General features: G+C 41.6%; 1 protein-coding gene across 1 annotated transcript in view; it reads left to right on the plus strand.

The window, feature by feature from the left end:
* The window catches only part of CAMK1D (calcium/calmodulin dependent protein kinase ID), a 417,163-nt gene that overhangs the window by 304,400 nt on the left and 94,192 nt on the right, over positions 1–18,571 (plus strand). The window lies entirely within an intron of this gene.

The raw sequence follows: 18,571 nt of genomic DNA on the forward strand, positions 1-18,571 counted from the left end.
GTTGGAGGGTTTTTTCTGGTTTGTTTTTTCTTGGTAAAGGGAGATGTGGGCTCGGAAGGGACCAGCTCTCGCCACCCCGGGCCATGGTGGAAACGACCAGACAAACTAAAAAGAAGACTTTGCAGTGCAATTAAGAGTCAGTGGAGGGAAAGTGAAAATATGAGGCATAGAAAGAACTGACTGCATTCTTAAATCTTACGGGGATAAAAATATCTAGCACGGAGGCTTGGAGCCCAAAGCTCAGAGTCTGCTAACTCAGAAACAGCAAGCGTCTTCTTCAGTGGCTGTAGAATTGAGTGATCCCCTTTCCTCCCTGCAGCAGCGTCCATGAAAATATCTATTTACCCAATACCTTGGGGGAGGGCATTAGACGAATTTGTGATTCAATCAGCTTGAAAATATTTCTGTTGAGTTTCGCCACTTTGTTTAGTTGAATTTAATTTTTAATTTTTTAGTAGCGTGTAGGCTCTAGGCGTAGCCAGCAGTTGGGACATTTTGAAGGAAAGGTTACTTTTGATAGGAAGCCAGTAGAAAAGGAATAAAAGAAAGTGGACTAGATGCCCAGAATTTCTTGTTATGAGAACAGTTGACCATATTTACATTTAAAAAAATTTTTGAATTGAAATTTAGTTGATTTACAATGTTGTGTCATATTTACATTTTTTGGAATTTGTTTTTGTTTTTAAGCTTGTCATACTTACACAGAGACCACTCAGGGCACCTCCAAAAAATAAAACAAAAGCACTGAGAGTCTGTCGAGAAGAATTAAGGGAAGCTGCTCTGACTGACTCAGGCATAAGATGGGAGCTGGCTGACACACCGTGGTCTTTTCTGAGTCTGCTCATTAATGAATCATTTTGGGTACACAGATGATTTCTCCTCATTACCCAGTGGGAAAAAGAATGCTATCTGATGGGTACTGCTCCCACAGTGGCTGGGATTGTCATTATTTTCTGGCTCTGTTCACTTGATCATTTGTGAGGCTAGCCAAACGGTCTTAGTAACTTGTTGCCTTTGTTTCCCCATCCGTGAAGCTATCAGCCCCTATTTCAGGGACATCAGTGGTTTTGGTTGTCTTTTTGAGGTATCATTCCAAATGCAAACGCAGACACCTGTATTATTTGGTTTAGTTAAACTTGGAACACCCAAAGTAATGCATTTTGCAAATTGCAAATGAAAATGTCATAGGCGATGTCTGTTAAATTTTGAATTTGCATCAGCAGTACTTTGCATTTGTAGAGTCCTTTCATTTTCCCAATTAGTTTACCCTTTTTTTTATCCTGTAGCCTGTTGACAGCCTGCCCCTGCCCTGACTTTCCACCTCCTCTCTGGGAGAAAGACCAGGAAGTCCCATTCTCATTTTAAAACGTTGAAAATGAGGAGATGTACACTATTCAGAGCCTAGAACTTTTGAGCTATTTAGCAAAGAAGACAAATTCCAATCCCCATCTCTTGGTTCTTAATCAAGGACTTAAGCCGTTAAACCAGGCCTGGGGAAGCTACTGTCTGTAGGGCTTGGGTTCACTTTCATTTTATCCATGGGTCAAGGGCAAAGGGGTATCTGCTCATCTGATTTTGTATCTTCTTGCGAAAATCCAACAAGGCTTTAAAGAGTATTTCAGATTGTATTACAAAACAGCCTCCTCTCTCCCCCTCCCCCTTCTTCCTACTTTGGTTCATTCATTCCTTATTTTCGTCTTGCTTCCCCAGCTGTTTGTTAAATACCTCTGCCAACCACCAGGAGAGGTGCTGAGGATTAAAAAAAGAGAGCATGATTGCATCATTATCCTTATAATCTGAAAGGGGGGGGGGGGAATAGAAACAGATTAGTGCAATGACATTCTGTCTTCTGGAATTAGAATATGGACATCCTCTAAAAGATAAATCCTTTAAGGTGCTAACTCATCACAGAGGCTTACAAATAATTGAAGTGCCTTAGTCCAATTTCTTTGCTGCCTTACATTACCAGTCACTGTATATCCAATTTTAGACATGGGCTCAATTGGGATCCTACGTAATTAATTAGTTGATTTGGTCAGTTAGAAAGGGATGGGGGAACCCGGGGATGGGAAGGAGAGGGAGTCGGTGGGGGGGTCGCTCCAGGGTCCGCGCGACCGCGAGTACCGCGGGTGCCGCGCACTTTGCGGTTGGCCCGCTCCGCTCCCGGATCCACTACTACACGGTCCCCGAGATGAAGGGGGAGCAGGGCAGGGGAGGATAGAGCCGAGACTAAAAAATCGATTGGCGCCTTCGCCCATCTTTCCCTATCCTTCGCCTTCCTGAAGGATAGGTTGGAACGGCTCCTGAATGCAAACTCGTCGAGTGCTGTGGTTATTCACAAGACAAAGTGGACCAGAAAGAGGACAGATCTGGATATCTACTCTGAAGAAAGTATAAGCAATTATTTCCCTATCAGTCTATCATCAGTAGGCACTTCCCATACATTAGCTGTGCTTGGAAATTGCAACAAGGCTGTAAGAAAGGAAAAATTTATGAACCGCAGCATGAAAATGTACCAAAAGTCTACTTTTTCATCCCGGATGAAGAATCGTTCATACCTGGGCAAAATAGGAATCTTCGCTGACACAGGTGGTACCTCAACTGAAAAACTGGGGCTAGATCTCACTCTTATTCTCAGATTAACAGAAGTATGCTCTGTCAACCAAAAGAAACACAATTCAAAAGTTTGAAAAACACACAACAATGAAGGAAAGACAACTCATGAAAGCAGAAGAAAAGCTTGAAGAAGACGCAATGGCCTTTGAAGAGTTCCTTCGAGAAAACGACCAGAGATCTGTAGATGCTCTTAAAATTGCAGCGCAAGAAACTATAAGCAAACTCCAAATGACAGCAGAGCTGAAGAAGGCGAGTATGGAGATACAGTTGATGAAAAGGTGAGGCCGGGCACTGTCTTCTCCTCATCAAGTGTCCTTGCCCCACTGAAACCTACTTGAGCCTGGCAAGACCTCAGTGGGACTAATCCTGATCAGTTGATGACTTCATAAGTTTTATCACATTTTAAAAATAAGTAATCTGTCGATCAAGGATTATCTCTACCTGGGTGCCAGGACAGTGACCTCTGGCTGAAACATTTCTGTAACTTGTCGTTACAGAAACCTAGAAATTAGTTGGAAAGAAGTAAAGCAATGTTAGGGGTGAACGATAAATTATTTTCTAAGTGTCCTTTTTTCTAAAGCACTGTTCTTCTCCCATTTTAACATCTCTGAAATTGGGGTGCTTTTATATTTTTACAGTCATCTTACAATTATAATTGGGAGTATTTTTTATATTTATACTTACACTTGGTTGAAACTAACTTGGTTGATATTAAAAACTGGATTTATGTACCAATTTTTCTTAAGTCAATCTCCGAAGGCAGTAGAAATAAAAGCAAACAATAAACAAATTGGACATAGGCAAACTTACAAGCTTTTGTACAGCCAAAGGAAACAATAGACAAGATGAAAAGACAGCCTACAGACTGGGAGAAAATATTTGCAAATGATGCAACTGACAAGGGCTAAATTTCCAAAAAATACAAACAGCTCGAATAAGACAATAACCAAAAAACAACCCAATCGAAAAATGGGCTGAAGATCTAAAGAGACATTTCTCCAAAAAAGACATACAGATGGGGACTTCCCTGGCGGTCCAGTGGTTAAGACTCTGCGTTTCCCAATGCAGGGGGCGTGGGTTTGATCCCTGTTTGGGGAGCTAAGATCCCACATGCTGCCCGGCGTAGCCTAAAAACAAAACAAAACAAAATATACAGATGGCCAACAGGCATATGAAAAGATGCTCAACATCTCTAATTCTTAGAGAAATGCAAATCAAAACTACAGTGAGGTACCATCTCACAATGGTCATAATGGCCATCATTAAAAAGTCTACAAGTAAAAAAAAAAAAAAAAAAAAAAGTCTACAAGTAGGGCTTCCCTGGTGGCGCAGTGGTTGAGAGTCCGCCTGCCGATGCAGGGGACACGAGTTCATGCCTCGGTCCGGGAAGATCCCACATGCCGCGGAGTGGCTGGGCCCGTAAGCCATGGCCGCTGAGCCTGCGCGTCTGGAGCCTGTGCTCCACAATGGGAGAGGCCACAACACTGAGAGGCCCGCGTACTGCAAAAAAAAAAAAAACAAACAGCCTACAGGTAACAAATGCTGAAGAGGATGAGGAGAAAAAGGAACCCTCCAACACGGTTGATAGGAAGGTAAATTGGTGTAGCCACAATGGAAAACAGTATGGAGGTTCCTCAAAAAACTAAAAATAGAGTTACCATATGATACAGTAATCCTACTCCTGGGCATAAATCCAGAGAAAACCATTATTCGAAAAGATACACACACCCAATGTTCATTGCAGCACTATTGACAGTAGCCAAGACATGGCAACAACCTAAATGTCCATTGACAGATGACTGGATAAAGAAGCTGTGGTACATATACACAATGGAATACCACTCAGCCATAAAAAGGAATGAAATAATGCCATTTGCGGCGGCATGGATGGACCTAGAGATTATCATACTAAGTGGAGCAAGTCAGAACGAGAAAGACAAATACCACATATCACTTATATGTGGAATCTAAAATATGACATGAATGAACTTATCTACAAAACAGAAACAGACTAACAGACATAGAGAACAGGTTTGTGGTTGCCAAGGGGGAGGGGGAGGAGGAGGGAAGGATTGGAAATTTGGGATTAGCAGATGCAAACTATTCTGTATAGAATGGATAAACAACAAGGTCCTACTGTATAGCACAGGGAACTATATTCAATATCCTGTGATAAAACATAATGGAAAAGAATATGAAAAAGAATGTATCTGTATATATATAATCAAATCACTTTGCTGTACAGTAGAAATTAACAAATTGTAAACTATACTTCAATAAAATAAAAGTTTTCAAAAAAGAGTAAAAAAAAAAAAAAAAAAAGAAAGGGATGGGGGCAGGAGCAAAGGTATAATCGTAATCGCAGGGTTTCTGGCAGAGGCAGCAAGATACCCATTTTTTGCAGTGGAAAGTGACATAGGAGTTGGTGTCTGGTGGTTGGTCCAAAGGCTTGTGAGCTTCTCTGAGCCTAAGCCCTGAGAAGACTCCAGTGTTGCATAGAAAGGTGATCTGCTTACAGGACCACACAGAGCCATCAATCATTTTTCATTCAGCTAGTGTTTATCTTTAAAAAAGGGGGCTCCTTGGACTTCCCTGGTGGCGCAGTGGTTAAGAATCCTCCTGCCAATGCAGGGGACACGGGTTCGAGCCCTGGTCTGGGAAGATCTGACATGCCATGGAGCAACTAAGCCCGTGCGCCACAACTACTGAGCCTGCGCTCCAGAGCCTGCGAGCCACAACTACTGAGCCTGTGAGCCACAACTACTGAGCCTGCGAGCCACAACTACTGAAGCCTGCACACCTAGAGCCCATGCTTCACAACAAGAGAAGCCACTGCAATGAGAAGCCCGCACACCACAACGAAGAGTAGCCCCTGCTCGCCGCAATTTGAGAAAGCCCACACGCAGCAACCAAGACCCAATGCAGGCAAAAATAAATAAAATAAATTTGTAAAGAAAAAAGGGGGGGGGGCTCCTCAATGTCACATAGTTGCTATTAACTGGGAAAACACAGCTGTAGAGGTAGATGTGGGAATACTGACTCCTGGGTTACTAGCATAGATTTTTTTTATCGGTCCCTCCATAGCTCTTTACAGCAGCTGACGTGGCTTTCTAAACAGTAGTTTTCAAATTTGCCTCCCAGAGTCCTAAGATACACCAGGAGCCTGGGGTCGAGAGAGGGCCTAGCAAGGAGCCCAGTGGGTGGGCACCAGTCCTGCATCCCTGCTTCCGCAGAATACGTTCATCTTTTTGTGATTTCTGCCACCACCAGCACTTTGCCTCTGTGCCATCGTCACTTGTGGTTATGTTCTCATCAGAGGATGGTATGAAATACTGGTTATGTCCCTTAAAATGTTAATGCAGAAGCAGAAGTCAGTAATTGCTGGGTGCAGCATCCCCCTGCCAGCATGGCCATAACCTATAAGCAGTGGAAGGAGATGAGCAGTGATCTCCTTGTGGGGATGAAAACACCCTAGAAATTGAGACGGTCCAAGTTCTTGCTTTGTTTTATTTCGTATAAGCCCCTCATGGGTTGCATGTATCCCGTTTGGAGAGGGATGGTGATCTATTTACACAAAATGAAGAGCCTGAAAGTTCCAACGTCATGGTTCTCTCTTTTAAAAGACAGAAAGAAGAAAAGTATACACGATATACTGAGATAATGAAGGGGTTTGAAATTCTTTTATTGTTTTCATCTTCTGTTAATTCTAAGATTAGTCTGTGTGGCAGAAGCTGCCTAGCTGTTGATCAAGCCCATTTCCTTTCCCTCCTGGGCGCAGGGCTCGATTGAATTCCTAGTTCATTCTGCAGTTGGATTCAGCCCCATGACTACGTTCTGCCCAATGGAACGTGAGCAGAAGTGATATGTGCTCTTCCAGGCCTGGCCCATCAGAACCTCCATGCAAACCTCTTTGTGCTGTTTCTCCTGTCGCTAGATGGAAGGAGATGCACACCCTTCCTCTTGGAGAAGGTGGAACGACCAGAAGGAAGGATCTGGGGTCCGGGAGTCACTCCTAGGAGGACAGCAGTGATCGTAAACTTGTGTGCACAAGAAATGAATGTCTACTGCCTTGGAGCCATTGTACAATTTAGGGCTTTGTTTGTCCCAGTAGAGCTAGACATCATAATTTCATTAGGTAATTTCATTCCTCCGATTTAGAGAATGGGATCTGCAAGAAGCACTTGAAAGTTCCAAGAACAACAGAAATTCTGAACTAAGGGGCTAGAACCTCCCCTTAGTGGATGATGATGTATGTGTAGGAACAGCACGGTGATCAGCTACTGAGAAGGTTGAATAAGGCCTACCTCCCCCCATCACCCACCTTCAAGCAAGAAGTCACTGATGTTAGTGTGGTGGCCGCTTTAGGCTTTCCATTAAGAGAATCTGAGACACAACACAGCAAAGAGAGGCGGGACAGTGTGATGATTCAGAGAACCAGCTCTCGAGTCAGACTGCATGTGTTTGTACCCTGACTCTGCAGCTTACTGTGTGACCTTGAGCAAATCACTTACCTTCTCTGTGCCTCAGTTTCTTCTCTTTAATATGTAGTAACAATATTTATCTCACAGATTGTTGTGAGCATTAAATGAGATACTATATAAGTGCTTAACACAGTATCTGTCACATAATTTTTCAAAGATATATTATCTATTGTCATGTTTCCCCACTTAGAACCCAAGTTACATCTCTGCAAACAGGTACAGTAGGTGGGTGCAGATGAGATGACATTGGTTTATAAATAACAGTGTTATGCCTCCTCCACCAGAATACTTCGGACAATCTATTGACAATTTTCTGTAGTTGGGCTGTACCCTGCCATTCATTTCATTCATGTTTTTTTTTTAAGACTGTACTTTATTTTATTTTATTTATTTATTTCTTAACATCTTTATTGGAGTATAATTGCTTTACAATGGTGTCTTAGTTTCTGCTTTATAACAAAGTGAATCAGTTATACATATGTTCCCATGTCTCTTCCCTCTTGCGTCTCCCACCCTCCCTATCCCACCCCTCTAGGTGGTCACAAAGCACCGAGCTGATCTCCCTGTGCTATGCGGCTGCTTCCCACCAGCTATCTATCTTACGTTTGGTAGTGTATATATGTCCATGCCACTCTCTCACTTCGTCCCAGCTTACCTTTCCCCCTCCCCATATCCTCAAGTCCATTCTCTAGTAGGTCTGTGTCTTTATTCCCATCTTGCCCCTAGGTTCTTCATGACCTTTTTTTTTTTTTTAGATTCCATATATATGTGCTAGCATATGGTATTTCTTTTTCTCTTTCTGACTTACTTCACTCTGTATGACAGACTCTAGGTCCATCCACCTCACTAAAAATAACTCAATTTCGTTTCCTTTTATGGCTGAATAATATTTCATTGTATATATGTGCCACATCTTCTTTATCCATTCATCTGTCGATGGACACTTAGGTTGCTTCCATGTCCTGGCTATTGTAAATAGAGCTGCAATGAACATTTTGGTACATGACTCTTTCTGAATTATGGTTTTCTCAGGGTATATGCCCAGTAGTGGGATTGCTGGGTCATATGGTAGTTCTATTTGTAGTTTTTTAAGGAACCTCCATACTGTTCTCCATAGTGGCTGTATCAATTTACAGTCCCACCAGCAGTGCAAGAGGGTTTCCTTTTCTCCACAACCTCTCCAGCGTTTGTTGTTTGTAGATTTTTTGGTGATGGCCATTCTGACCAGTGTGAGATGATATCTCATTGTAGTTTTGATTTGCATTTCTCTAATGATTAATGATGTTGAACATTCTTTCATGTGTTTGTTGGCAATCTGTATATCTTCTTTGGAGAAATGTCTGTTTAGGTCTTCTGCCCATTTTTGGATTGGGTTGTTTGTTTTTTTCTTATTGAGCTGCATGAACTGCTTGTAAATTTTGGAGATTAATCCTTTGTCAGTTGCTTCATTTGCAAATATTTTCTCCCATTCTGAGGGTTGTCTTTTGGTCTTGCTTATGGTTTCCTTTGCTGTGCAAAAGGTTTTAAGTTTCAGTAGGTCCCATTTGTTTATTTTTGTTTTTATTTCCATTTCTCTAGGAGGTGGGTCATAAAGGATCTTTCTGTGATTTACATCGTAGAGTGTTCTCCCTGTGTTTTCCTCTAAGAGTTTGATAGTGTCTGGCCTTACATTTAGGTCTTTAATCCATTTTGAGCTTATTTTTGTGTATGGTGTTAGGGAGTGTTCTACTTTCATTCTTTTACATGTAGCTGTCCAGTTTTCCCAGCACCACTTATTGAAGAGGCTGTCTTTTCTCCACTGTATATCATTCATGTTTATTGAGCACCTATTATGGACTAGGACCTATACTCGCTGTGGATGAAAAATAAAGAGCCCGCAGGTTAGTGGAGACAGACAACAAAGCAGTACTTCTGATGCAGTGTGACAGCTTTTGGTTTTTACATGAAAGTTGTTAGCATTCTGGGTGATGACTGGGAAGACCAGGGACACAGGCTTTTTTTAGGACTCAGGTCCTACAAGTTGTGGACTGGAGGCTGGACTCATGCGTGGCCACCATGCTCGGACGAATCCACCTACAGCTGCCTGGAACACTGTCCAACCTCAGCCAGTGAAAACACAATACTTTGGGAGTCGGGACCCAGGCAGAGGGAGATTTTGTGACGAATGATGCTAAATTCCACTAAAGCATACTGACAGTCACACAACACACCACTAGTACAACAGAGAAACCCGGGAAGAACAGAGCCCTCTCAGGGATGTGTCCCCCACAAGGGTACACCAAGGCAGCCGTCAGCACACCCGGCACACAAAACGTTACACAAATCCCTGTTGTGTTTGATTGACGTTTGATCCATCACAGTTGGAATTTCCATCAATTTGTTGAGGCCAGAAGATGGATTTCTGTTTGGTAGACCATGCTTTTGTATGTATTGCTTGTCTGATTCATCCTGAAATCGAAATCCATCTCCCACATAAACCTGTTGGCTAGAACTCCCGATCATGAAAGCCTGTTCTCTTTTTTATTCTCTGCCTCTTTGTATTCATTTCAGTTTTATAAAATCTAATGGCCCTGTGATTCCAGGAACAGTTGGTTTCTGGCTAAAAGCAAAATAGAAAACTACCCGTTTTAGTTACATAAGGTGACGTGGAGAGTACTTGCTTCTGAGGAAACTGGATCTATTTCTAGCAGGGCAGCCGGAGCGCCCTGGAGCAGAAGCACCACCTGCAGGGCTGAGGGAGAAACACACACAGCGAGAAGCATCCAAACCTTGCTTTGCAGGAAAGACAGGAAAAGTAAAAGGGAGGTCGTCCCACGGGATAAATAGCAAAGAACTCATCAGGATTGCTTGTGGATAAATATGCATGAGAATGCGTCCTTGCAAGAGTTCTGACAAATTCCCTTCATTCCTACCTTTTGGAGTTCTCAGAACTCCAAAAGTTTATATTTTTATTTACTTTATTTTTTTCATTTTTAGAGTGTGGAGACCCTAAATTGTCCCCCAGAGCACTTGCTGCTGAGTGCTGCTGCTGACTGATTTTCAAATAAAAAGCAATGCAGCACAAATATTGTTTGTCTTGATAAGACAAAGTGAATGCCCCTGCAAACTCTGTCCGTAGGAGGCAGGGAAAGACACACTGGCCTTGACCCACAGTTGTCACACCATTTGATGTCTGTCCTCTCCAGCAGATCTAAATATCTGGCCCACCTGCACCCACCCATCTGTTCCTGCAGAAACAGCACTGCTAGTCTAGAATTAAGAGAACTTTGACAATGAAGATTAGCAAACATTAGTTTTCCCAGATGCCATGAAAAGTGAGTTGGTCCAGAATAAAGATCTGCCAGAATTCTTCTGCTTATACTTCGCAAGAGTATCTCGGGAAGTATAAATAAGATGTCGCCAACGTGGCGACATAGGTCATTTCACTCCCTTCACAAGAACAGCTAACATCTATTGAAGAACAGGACACTACTGAGAGAATCGTAGAACACAGGGGTGAGGCTGAAGCACCCCCTGCATCACAGAGACCAAGACAGACTGCACTGGAAGGGTAAGAGGAGAAGCTACATGCTGACCACACTGCCGCTCCCCATGCCAGAGAGGTCTGACCTGAGCCTCTGGTTCCTCCAGTAGGAAAAGAAAACCCGGGGAGACATCTAGTTTCCCCCAGCATGGTGGGTCACTTTGTGGAGCCCCTATTCTGATCTCACACAATGGGGATCACAGGGGAATCTGTGGGGCTCAACCCCTGGGAATCTGACTGTGACAGAGAAGCGGGGAGGGGTTTCCAACACCAGGCACTTGAATCTTGGAAACGGAGTTCCTACCTGCAGAGCCCAAGTAGTAGTCCTAACCAGCAGAACCAAGTCGGGGCACACTCAGACCAGGAAAATTGGATGGTAAAGATCTGCCTGATTGGGACCCTCATATGAGGAGTTTTGCTGGCCCTGGAGCCCGGTTTGCCCATGTCCAGGCAAGGTGTGGAGCCACAGCCCCACTGCTGTGGAGGGTGCCTTCCAGCCCCATCTGATAAAAAAAAACATGCTGGTGACAACTTCCGGAAGCTGTGTGCCTCAGCGACATTCAAGCTAAGAGGTAGGCAGGCAGACTGATGGCTCCCAGAGCAAAGCCACTACCAGGCCTCAGTCTACTTCAAGTTAATTTTTGTGAGTGGCATAAGATATGGATCCAGTTTCTTTCTTTTACATATGGATATCCAATAATCCCAGCACCATTTATTGAAGAGACTGCCTTTTCTCCATTGAATATTCTTGGCGTCCTTGTAAAATATTAGTTTTCCTAATTCGATTGCTTTGCAGATATTGAACCATCCTTTCATCCCAGAGATAAATCCCTCTTGATCATGGTGAATGATCCTTTTTTTTTTTTTTTTTGCGGTACGCGGGCCTCTCACTGTTGTGGGCTCTCCCGTTGCGGAGCACAGGCTCCAGACGCGCAGGCTCAGCGGCCATGGCTCATGGGCCCAGCCGCTCCGCGGCATGTGGGATCTTCCCGGACCGGGGCACGAACCCGTGTCCCCTGCATCAGCAGGCGGACTCTCAACCACTGCGCCACCAGGGAAGCCTGAATGATCCTTTGAATGTGCTGTTGAATTTGGTTTGCTAGTGTTTTAGTGAGAATTTTTGCGTCTATATTTATCAGGGATATTGGCCTGTAGTTTTCTTTCCTAGTATCTGGTTTTGGTATCAGGATAATGCTGGCCATGTAAAATGAGCTTGGGAGTATTCCCTCCTCTTTCATTTTTGGGAATAATTTGAGAAGAATTGGTGTTACTTCTTCAAATGTTAGGTAAAATTCACCAGAGAAGCCATCTGGTCCTGGGTTTTTCTTCATTGGGAGGTTTTTGATTACTGATGCAATCTCCTCACTAGTAATTGGTCTTTTCAGATTCAGATTTCTATCTTCTTCCTGATTCAGTCTTGATAAGCTGTATGTTTCCAAGCATTTTTCCATTTCCTCTTTATTTTCTATTTTTTTATATATCTATGAGAAAATGATGTTAGCTAAACCTTTTGTGGTAATCATTTCACAGTATCTGTAAGCCACGCCATCACGCTGTACACCTTAAACTTACACGGTGATGTATGCCAGTTATTTCTCAATTAAACTGGGGGGAAATGTATACTTCCCTTAAAGGTGACACATCTTTCTTGGACAGACCTGATTTGAAATATTCTGTGCACCATGCTATCTGATCACGTTTCTCACATACTCGGCCACACATCAGCTGCTGTTCCTGTAGCTTCATTTACATTTACTTTCTAGGGGCAAAGTAGGGTTTGTTTGCTGATTTATGCATCTCGTCAGTACCTATCTTTTGGGCATCTGCTATCATGCCACGAACAGGAGACACAGCAGACGTAAGAAGATACTTTTAAGAACGTCACCAGGAAGTTCAACAGCCAGAGTTTAGTTGCATCTTGAGGAGCGTCCCTCTTTTCTTCACCTGAGGATCCTCAGAGCCAACAGGAACGGACGTTTGTTGAAGCATCACAGTGTAGCAGTAATTGTGACAGATTCAGCGACGTTAAGGTGCAGCCCTTGTTTCTAGAGTATTTAGAGTTAAGTGGAAGACAGGGCACAGGGGACGGGGTAGGCATGCACATAAATATCATTCATAGCCAGCCTCAAGAAGTGCCACGGAGAGAGATCCAATGCACGTGCATGTGAGCACACACACACACACACCCCACACACACCCTTTACTGATGAGAAAACTAAAGCAGAGAGAGGAAGGGCACGGAGCTTAGCAGCAGCAGGCTACATTGTCAAGCTGACATTTTGAAGAGCTTCAGAGATCACTCTCTGTGGAAAGAGCAAAGCATAATCACATGACAAAATACATTTCTGTACGGAAAAGATCCTTTTGAAACTCCTGGAGGCACTGAACCTATTTCAGATCTCCTTAGGGCTTCCGTTAAGTGGGTGCCTCCTTTAAGAAATCAAATGGTAGGAGACTTGTGGAATACACCTTAGGTTTATTGTGGGTCTTGTTTTGGCTTTGGGGTTTCCATGAATTAATTGTCTTTTACCCAGAGGTTGGTTGAAGTGTAGCATTAGGTTAACTTTGTTCTCAAGAATTCCAGGGGTGCTCATTGCTAACTGGCTTTTCACAGCAATGACATTTAAGGCCTGGATGTTCTGTGTTGGTACAGCGGATACACACGCATCTTGTTGGTTAAAAAAAAAACCAAAAACAACCAGGGAAGGAATGTAGACTTTGATCAACGTTTGCAGGAATCAGAGTAGAGGGAATGGAAGAGAGGATGGTTGGACCACCCCCGTGCTTGACCTTCATGCCGGTGCAGATGCTCCTTAGGCTTGAGGAAGATCCGGGGAAGGTCAGCCGCACACATAGGTGACCCTCAAGGAGTGGCATTTACCTGGATGAATCAGTGCCTTGCAATCCAACATCTAGACCTCCCCTGATTTCTCAACACAGTGAGAGTAGGTCTTTTGGTCAGAACATAATCCCGTTAATCAACAGGGAGAAAGCCAGTTTTATTAATTTATAATGAAATGTGTAATTATCCAGTGAGCTTATGTTTGCTAAGCATCCTAGTCTTTGCCCTTTAGTCAAAAATACCTGAAAAGGCAAACTCTAATCAGGACATTGCTTGGAATCAGAGCAAGAGGCGGGAATGGGCTTGTTTTAATGGTTGCTACCATCAAGCTGTGATGGATAGTCTGAACTCTTCACCTCCATTGCAGGTACATGCCTGCCTCAGTCCATGGTCATGGTCAGTGGGCCAGGACTCTGTGCCCCCCTGACAGTGCTGGGAGGCACTGCTCACTCTTCTTTACACTTTCCGTGCTGATTGACTCCATACTCACCCTCACAGGTGTGTTTCTTCTTTAGAGTATTAATACAAAGAAACCTCTATCTTCTTACATACTGTATTCCCCAAAACATGGTACTTATTTGCAAAACTTGATCCATACACGCACATATTTCTGTTCCAGGGAGATTTAAAAATACATTAATATTTATATAAATTGGTATATAAAAATATACAAAATCCCTCATTACACCTAATCTTTCAGTCAGTTTCTGATGCTATATTACGAGTGTTCCATATAGTTCTTTGACTTTTGTTGTTTCCTTTCATAACTAAACCCAAACAGTGGACAAGCTAGAGTTCAATAAGCAGCCAGTTGGCCACTTTGGCTCCATTTAACGGGTGCCATCTTCGTCTCATCTCACCTGTGTCACTATCGTGAGATCTTCATTTTAATCACTAGTTGCTTCAGGTGCATTTTATCATTTAACATCTATTTTTGCGAATAATAATAGGAAAGTGCCAAAGGTACTCCAACAACGAAACACCATTCTATAGTAGACAAACAGTGATTCAACTCAAACTTGACTTTGGCTACAAGTCGTGGCCGAAATGCAAAGCTGAAATTAATTGTGTGAGCATCTATCTTTCGCACGCAAAAGGCCATGTCACCGTATGTTATATGAGAGTATAATGTATTTTTAAAAGTTAAATGTAGGAATGTTAGGGTTGTTTATACCCTCTGTCAGATTATACTTGGATCTTGTAGGGGAGGGAGAGTGGAAGGCATTTTGCTTATTTTGGTAAATTCAATAAATCGTGAATGCCTGCTATGTGTCAGGCAACGTGCTAGGCATCTATTTTCAAGTTCTAAGTAGCGGTAGAACGAGGGGAACACCCCCTCTCTCGCGCCCTTACATATGCTTACAAATCATCGTTTTGAAGTCATTTTAAAATCTCTTTAGACCAGGGGAGCATGTTTTGAAAACATTTTACAATTAAGGTATTTAATCAGAGAGGAGAGGAGAAGAACTGTATTTAACACAGAAATAGAAACATGCATTCCATTCTGCTGTAATACTATCGTACGTATTTCTAAGACTCCCCGTGCGAGGCAAAAATCACACAATAAAAACCACAGAGCTTATGGGAGAAGTGGCGTGATGCATGCAGCACTCCAGAAGTTCATCAGTGATACGTTATACAGAAAAGGTGGGAACCTGATAGAGACAGCACGGTTTTATGCATGTTAAATGGTTAAGAATAGTTACCCTAAAAGCAACCTGAAATGTGCTTGTGGAAGTGGGTGTAAGAAGGGTTGGAGCTTGTGAGTTACTGAGAGGTGGTAGAAGGATGATCTGTAATCAGATGGAAAGCTGTAACCGTGACATGGATGAGAAGGACTCATCACACAGGGAGATCCAGGGTAGCTGGTAGATGCTTGAAGGGTGTGCCTGTGTGCATTTTACATATCCCTACCCGGCTCCGTTCTTCGTTCACTGAGTGCAGTGTTCCTCACGCTTTTCACTACTGACATTTGGTACCGGATAATTCTGTGTTGTGGTGGGAGAGCTGTCTTGCTCATTGTAGGATAACCATCAGCATCCTTAACCTCTACGCGCTAGATGCCAGTAGCAACCCCCGCCCAAGTCATGGCAGAAGCGTCTTTGGACATTGCCATATGGCCTCTGGGGGGCAAAAGTGCCCTGATTTAGAACTGACTGTTTCTCACAGGCAAAATTGCGTATATGCAAATGGGAAATTTTGTGATATATCAGTCATGTTGGAACAAGTTCATATTTTCAAAGCAAGTGTTGTAGCAAAAATGGCTGTGTTTCATTACATTTAAAATAATGAATTTCTGATTTAAATGTGAAGGAATCATTTGAGTTTTAAAAACTGAACTGGTTCATGTTGAATACAACACAAAGGTGAAGATGAATTAAAAATAAAAACAGAATACAATTTAATATCCGTAGAAAATAAAGACATATGGCAATAACAATTGGAGTTAAAACTGATTTAAAGAAAACAATTCAATAAAATGTGGAACATACATTTAATGTAATTAAAGTATTTTAAATTAGCAAGCATATAATTTACATATCTAGTTATGAACCTCAGAAAGTGTTCAATTTATCCAAGACAACCACAATAATAAACAAAGATGTTAGGCAAGGAAAAAAAAGAATGCTATTAATTTAGAAATAGTCCAGTGACAATGTATATTTCATAGTCTTTTAATATATTTGGTTTAAATTATAGGTTAGGAGATATCTTTTTTTAAATAGCCTTTGTATTGTTTTTATAAGTAATTTGGAAAATTACATTTTGATTTTCAACATTTATGCCAACTTTCTGGTACATTTCTACAGCCAGTTTATACTTTAACAATGAACAATAATGAGAAACTCTTAACTGCTTCTTCTTCACAGTTGCCAGTGAAATCACTGTAATTTGTCTTTTGTGTAAGGAACTGGGTTTTCCTCATGCAAAAAAAAAAAAAAAAAATCATTTCCAGTAACTTATTTGGTGCTGGGCAAGTTGAAGTAATGGAAGGTTTAGAAGAAAAGTTTATAAAGTGTATTGTTATCGAAGAACCACCTCCTAGTCAAGGCAATTATCTGAAATTTGGAAGTCATCTTTTCTCCTTCTTAATGAGCATAATATGTACGCTTTTTTCAACATGAAAGAAAATGTATTGCAGAGAAAGAATTTTCCAGTATTTGAAGAGGTAGACACTGCACTGAAACCATAACATTCTAGATGTGAAAGAAAGGGTGTATTAAATACTAAATTATTTTTATTAACGATGCTCAGGGCTTGAATTTTTAATTTTTCTGAGCAGGACCTGTATCTTCCCATCTTATACTACTGCTTCTCTTACAAAGTCAGAACAAGCTGTAAAGCTAATTAAACCTGTGCATCATTTCAGCAAGCCATTGATTTGGTTTGATTTCTAGTTTTTTAATTATTAAATTGTCTCCTTATTCTGTGTGAAAATACAATCTTGAAATAGAGTTCAAAACACAACTTTTTATTTTTTTTAGCCATTATTTGGTTTCTTTTTCAGAGCAGGTAGAGAAAATAATATAAGAATTACTCTTAAGCATACCCACCCTTAATTTAGTTCGTTTGTGTCTAAATTACACTACTTGGCTTTTATACAGCATAAGAATGCTTTTTGTCAGCTCTTGTTTGTCTTGTGCCATTTGCTCCAATGACAATACCCACAGGGCAGCAATCTTGTGTCCAGGAGATGGATTTTAATTAGTCGGCACACAAGCCACCAGATGGCTCCCTCAGGTTTTTAAATCTCCACTTGGGTAAATAAATTGACTTGCCCCGAAAAAACGACTTAAGTAAATTTTGAATAATGCCCCAAAGTCACAATATGAGCAGGTGTTCGTAGTTTCAAGCTGAAATGCTGTGTGTAGAGCTGTCAGGGGATGATCATACAAGATCCTCAAGATGGTTTTACCACATGCATCGTGACTTACCTTCTTCATTGACTTTTCTCTTTGATTTTTTTTTTTTTCATTCAAAGTTGAAATGCCTCATAGCTTGTTTCTTTTTCTCCCTTTTCCCTTTTCCCTTCTGAATGTATGGTGCCTTAAGGATCTCATAACTGGCCCTAAGCCTTCCAGAGATGTTGGGAGTTCACACGCAAAGTGGAATGTGGAAGTTGTGTTGCTCATCTGACATCAGTATTCTCTGCTGACCTTGCCTACTTGCTTCCCAGACAGAATCCTCACAATTGGGCGGTTTCACATCTGCCAAGAACTCCAAAACCCGATGGGATAGATTCTTTAATCAAAACGAGGCAAGGGAAAGGGATAATGGGATTGTTTTTTTCATTGTGGTAAGAACACTTGACATGTAATTTACTCTCTTAAATTTTTAAGTGCACGGTAGAGTATCATTAACTATAGGCACAACGTTGTACAGCAGATCTTCAGCTGAATAAGTTCTAGCTTTTTGATAACAGCCATTCTAACAGGTATGAGGTGATATCTTATTGTGATTTTGATTTGCATTTCCCTGAGGATTAGTGATGTTGAGCACCTTTTCATATACCTGTTGGCCATTTGTATGTCCTCTTTGAAGAAATGTCTGTTCCAGTCATTGGCCCATTTAAAAAATATGGTTATTTGGTGTTTTTCCTATTGAGTTGTAGGGATTCCTTATATATTTTGGATATTAACCCCTTATCCAGTAAATGGTTTGCAAATATTTTCTCCCATTCCGTATGTTGCCTTTTCATTCTGTTGCTTGTTTCCTTTGCTGTGCAGAAACTTTTGAGTTTGATGTAGTCCCACTTACCTATTTTTGCTTTTGTTGCCTGTGCTTTTGGTGTTATATCCAGGAAATCATTGCCAAGACCATTGTCAGGGAGTTTTCTCCTATGTTTTCTTCTAGGAGTTTTACAGTTTCAAGTCTTAAGTGTAAGTCTTTAATTCATTTTCAGTTGATTTTTGTGTAAGATGTAAAATAAGTTGTCTAATTTCATTCTTTCGCATGTGGATATCTAGTTTTCCAAACTCCGTTAAAGAAACTATCCTTTCCCCATTGTGTATTCTTGGCACCCTTGTGGAAGATCACTTGCCATATATATGTGGGTTTATTTTTGAGTTCTTGATTCTTTCCACTGATCTACATGTCTAGCTTTATGCC

This window comes from Phocoena phocoena, chromosome 2, assembly GCF_963924675.1.
Source record: "Phocoena phocoena chromosome 2, mPhoPho1.1, whole genome shotgun sequence".
Classification (NCBI taxonomy): domain Eukaryota; kingdom Metazoa; phylum Chordata; class Mammalia; order Artiodactyla; family Phocoenidae; genus Phocoena; species Phocoena phocoena.